This window comes from Tupaia chinensis, unplaced genomic scaffold (assembly GCF_000334495.1).
Source record: "Tupaia chinensis unplaced genomic scaffold, TupChi_1.0 Scaffold000492_1, whole genome shotgun sequence".
Lineage (NCBI taxonomy): Eukaryota > Metazoa > Chordata > Mammalia > Scandentia > Tupaiidae > Tupaia > Tupaia belangeri.
This window is the reverse complement of record NW_006160004.1, coordinates 2,278,223-2,283,843: the sequence shown is the minus strand read 5'-3', so window position 1 is coordinate 2,283,843 and position 5,621 is coordinate 2,278,223.

Sequence of the window (5,621 nt, the reverse complement as noted above, 5' to 3'; positions counted from 1 at the left end):
CCCTGCTGCAGAATGGCCTGTGCTGGGCTTTTCTATTTTGTATGAAGGCCATTTCTGAACAGCCAATACCAAAAGCACCACGACCTTCCAGAAACGAAACAGAAAAAGAGATTCTGCAGATACCCTGAAGACTGCACATATGTGGACCTTAGACAGTCATTGAAACTTTCCAAAGAGGAATTAATCATAACGTTTCAACCTTAAGTGATTGCTTGTTCAATAAAGATTCCGATAGTTTTGAGCTGATTTTGGAATTTGAGGTATTTTTAGAAAAACAAAATCACTACACACAAGTTTTCATATCAGTAATCATTTGGGAAATTTGTTATTCATGTTTCCTTTTCCAAGGTTCTCCCTCCTTTTGCTTTAGAGAAAGAAAAAGCCAGGACTCGGATGCCAAATAATCCACTGCTTCTGAACACAGTTGGCATTTATCAAAGACGTGAGTGTGGGGAACCAGCAGTTAGCGTAATGGCTATGTCGCTGCACTCCCACGTAGTCGACCGCAGTTCGTGTCCCGGACCCGGTGGCTTAAAACTCACGCCGGGTGCGTGTGCGTGCGTGCCCAAGATCCCGAGAGGAGAATGGAGGAGAAGGGATTGCGGCGTGACCATCCCCCCGGGGGGTGATTTCTCGCTTTCTGTCTCTATGTCTCTCTCTGTCTGTCTGGCGAGCGCACGTGCCCTACAGTGAAAATCTCTCCAAAAAAAAAAAAATCAAGGTAAAGTAGTTAACACATTTATGTTATCTGTATTCCTGCTAACATGTAGTCTTAACAATTTTTTTTTAGAGAGATTTTTACTATAGGGTGCATGCGCTCATCAGAGAGACAGAGAGAGAGAGAGACAGAAAGTGAGAAATCAACCCCCAGGGGGGATGACCACAATCCCTTTTCCTCCATTCTTCTTTCAGGGTTTTGGAGAAAATAAAAAAAAGACGTGAGTGTGCAGTGTATCACTACATGCTTCATACAGAATCATATTAAGTGAAAATGCTTCAGTACAACTCAAGGTGTGGGTAGGAGAGCAATATAATACGTGGAGCTCAGAAGCTACAGAACTTAAATTCTGAAAGTGAGTTTATATGCGTGTGATCTGAAAATGCATGCCAAGCAGTTTGCCTAACAATCCCTGGTGGCTTGGACCTGGCCCATCTTGACCCTGTCCCCATCCTGGCCTCCAGCCCAGTCTGACACAAGGGCAGGCTACACACAGCTGAGGCAGAGGCAGCTGATGGGGCAGCTGCCAGCTGGAATCTAACTCAAGTGGGGACAGGGCCAAGAGGAAAGAGAGGGCTGCCTGAGCATTAGCAGTTTTTACTACACTGATGAGGCTTTCTGCTTTTTGTCTCCTTCCTTTTAAAAATTATTTTTATTTAAGGATCTGACTTAATAAAAATGTATTGGTTGGCCATGTGTCAATCAGGAGAAGTATAGATATAAAATATGTGTGAAAGAGAACCAAAACATAATTGGGGGGGTTATTACCATAGTATTCTACATAGTTCCTCCCCCATCCCCAAATGTCCTTTCTGGAAATTCGGAACGTGTGTATTTGGAAATAAGGGTGTTGCGGATGTAATTTGTTAAAACGAGGTTGTATTGGAGTAGGCTGGGCCCTGAATGCAACATGACTGGTGTCTTTCTAAGGAAAGGAGAAGAAACACAAAGGCACACACACAGATAGAAAAGCCATGTAACAATGAAGGCTGAGACTGGAGTGATGCAGCTGCTACCCAAGGAGTGCTAAGGAGTACCTGGAAGCAACAGGAGCTTGAAGAGGAATGGAATAGATCCTAGAGCCTTCAAACTTACCATGGCTCTGAGGACACCTGGATTTGGGACATCTGCCCTCCAGAATTAGGACAGAATAATTTTCTATTGAAGCCTCTTAGTTTGCATTACTTTCATTATGATGGGCTTAGGACACTAATAGAGTCATCATATTGAAAAAAAAAAGAGTAATGTAAAGGGAAGTTCACTGGTGGCTGGGAGTTGTTAAATTCCATTCTGGCTGTGTTCTGTTGAGGTGGCAGCAGGACAACAGGCAGTGGTGAATAAGCAAGTCCAAGAGGAAAGGCAGGTTCAGCATTAGGACCATCTATGTATAAATGATGGTCAAAGCCCTGGAAGACAGATAAAATGACCAATAATGAGATTAGCTGGGACTGAGGTTTAAAGTCAACTTGCATTTCTGAGAGGGGAAGAAAAGATAAGAATTCAAGGAAAGAGCCCAGCAATAATCAGAAAAAAAAGGTTGATCAAGGCTGTGTAGTGTTATAGAAACCAAATTAGGGCAACTGGTCTGAATTGTGTTCTGATAAAATTCGCATGTTTGGGACCAATAGGTGGTATAGTGGTTGAGGTGCTGGACTCTACATGGCCAACCATGGTACAAGTCCTAGACTGGTGGTTGAAAATCACACCAGGCACATGTGCATGCATACCCCAAATCCTACAAGAATGGAAGAGAAAAGATGTAGTGTGACCATCTCCCCTGGGGGCAGGGGAGGTGATTTCTCACTTTCCCACTCACTGGCTCTCTCTGGCTAGTGCACATGCCTTATTGCAAAAACCTTTAAAAAATTCATATTTTAAACCCTAAATTCCATTTGACTATATTCAGAAGACAGAAGTAATTAAGGTTAAATGAGCCCATCAATCTGATAGGATCATCCCTAATCTGATAGGACTGGTTACCTTATAGGAAGAAATATGAAAACAAGCCATGTAAGAACATAGCAAAAACGTGTCAGTCTACAAACTAGGAAGAGAATCCTCACAAGAACCCAACCATGCTGGTACCCTGATCACATACTGTCATCCTCCAGGACTATAAAAAATAGATTTCTATTGTCTAAGCCACCCAGCATTGATGTTGTGTTACTGTAGCCAGAGTTGACTAATTCAGCAACCAATGGAGGAAGAAGGTCAACTCTGTATATTCTATAGGGAAGTCAGAGAAAATTTGGACCTAGAGACAGCCTGGAGATTTGACATTAACAAGTCATGGGTTGGGGCCAGCAGTTGGCGTGGTGGTTAAGAGAGCTGGACCCCCACATGGCCAACCATGGTTTGAGCCCCAGATCTAGTGGCTTGCTTTCTCTCTCTTTCTCTCTGTCTGGAAATTAAAATAAATAAATAAATAAATAAATAAAGTTAAATAAAATAATTCTTTTAAAAAAAATAAAAGAAGTCATGGGTGACGTGTAAGAGATAAATTTCTGCAGAATATAAAAGACAGAGCCCAAATCACAAAAACGAGGAATAGTAAATAGTAATAACTATGGACTATTGAATCAAAAGCTTACCAAAATAATTTTTAAAAGGAGAGAGAAAAAAAGAAGAAAGAAAGGAAAGAAGATACAGTAGTATGAAAGTTGGCAAAGAGAAAGTTTTCTTTAAAATTGGGGAGCCTAGGGGCCAGAAGGTGGTGTAATAATTAAGGTGCTGGACTGTCACACAGCTGACCATGGTTCAAGTCCCAGACCCAGTGGCTTGAAAATCATACCAGGTGTGCGTATGTGCATGTGAATACTCAAAATCCCAGGAGGAGAATGGAGGAAAAGGGACTGTGGTGCAGTCATCCCCCCTGGGGGAGAAATTCTCACTTTCCCTCTCATTCTTTCTCTGGTGAATGTATACTCCCTATGACAAAAACCCTTTAAAAATGGAGGGACCTGACCACTTGTATCATGAGAAATATGGCAATTACTAAAGAGATTCTGGCAGACGCAACAGGGAAGAGAACTGATGAAATGAGGACCCAGAAAAACCAAGAGGGCATTGTGAGAATAGCACTGCTGGAAGATTAAACTGAAAAGAAAGAAGAACATCTCTTCCTGAGAGAAAATGTGAAGACAAGTTGCATTTAAGGTAGGAAGGGTCGTCTGAAAGAGCTATTCTCAGGCTCCATGTAATAAAGACACTGTCTTTTTTTCTTCCTCTTTTATTTATTTATTTTTTTGAGAGGTTATTTTTTGCTATAGTGTGCATGCGCTTGCCAGAAAGACAGAGAGACAGAGAGATAGAAAGTGAGAAATCACCTCCCTAGGGGGGATGGTCACACTGCAATCCCTTCTCCTCCGTTCTCCTCTCAGGATCTTGGGCACACACAAACACACACACACACACGCCTCGTGTGAGTTTAAGCCACCGGGTCCTGGACTCGAACTGCAGTCAGCTACATGGGAGTTCAGCAACATAGTCATTACGCTAGCTGCTGGTCCCCAAAAGACACTGTCTTTTGAACACACTGTCTTTTGAACACCAGCAAGTAGACCAGGGAAGAGGGGCTTTGCCTAGGATCATTAAGTCTGGGAAAGACCCCTTCAGCAACACAAAAAGGGGACAGCAGAAAACATCTAAAGACAGACAAATAGGAAAAGGACCAGTTAGAACTAACTGGTATAAATTTCTGGTGTACCCAGACTTGAGTGATGTTTCAAAGACTAAGGATGGAAAGTAAAATGGTGCCCATCTAAGTTGGGAGATTCTACTGGAGGTCAGATTACTGAAAAGAGAGAAAGTCTGAGTGCTGAATGGTTTGCTGCCCTTCCCCTGTCTGCCCAGAGTGGTTGACAGTGTGGTGGCTCTGCCTGATAGTTTTCTGGAGCTCCTAACACCAACCCACCTGTTGAAGGAACTTTCCTCCACTTGGCCCAGTCCAGCACAAAGATGGCAGCACCACAAACTCCATACAACCCACTTTCATCTCTGTTCCTAACAATACCTTCATTTCACACTTACTATCAAGTAGCCAGTAAATTATTTTGAGTCAAAACTGCATTAATGAATCTTGAATGATGTTTTCTTATACTATGGCACATTGATTAAGCAAGCCATAATTTCTGACATCTGAGTTTGACTTATTGATAATGGTAGTGTTAGTGGCATTGTTGTTATCACTGCCTGATATTGTTTTGTGAATACTCTTGTTATTCTCTTCACCTTTTCTGAAATGAAAACTCATAGATGAACAAGAGACCAGAGAATACACTTGGGTCCAAATTATATCTGTTTGGCTTAGCTAGCTATCTGTTTCCTATGTGTAGGAAGATCCAAACATCACAAGGAGAGAGGATAGTAAGCAGAAGATCTCTAATAGCTGAACATAAAATGAGCTACATTTACATTTAGGTGAAGCAAGGAAAGAATTTAACTCAATGTGTTTGGGGACATTACAATAACTTTTCAAAACTGTAACTATTTGGATATTAAGTGAGAAGGTTCTTAAGGCACAGATTGCTTTATTCACTTGTACTTTCCAGTATTCAGTGATGGGCCCATTACAAATCTGATCACTGAAACCATAGTAGGTCTGCTATTGTTACTTTAATACAAAGTTCCTGCATGCAAAACTGATCCTTAGCTGGTGTCTGGAAGAGTCTCACTGTGCCTCAACCGTGTGAACCACAGGTTTATGCTGAACACATGCTTTCCCCTGGAACTCTGAATTTGGGTATGTGCCAGGCACAGAGTGTCTATGTGACCAAATCTCAGTGAAAATTTTGGGCACTGAACCCCATGAGCTCTGCTGGCGGCAGCATTGCAGGTCTGGTCACAAGTCATTACCGAGGGGATTACATGCATTCTGTGTGATTCTCTAGGGAGAAGATTCTTA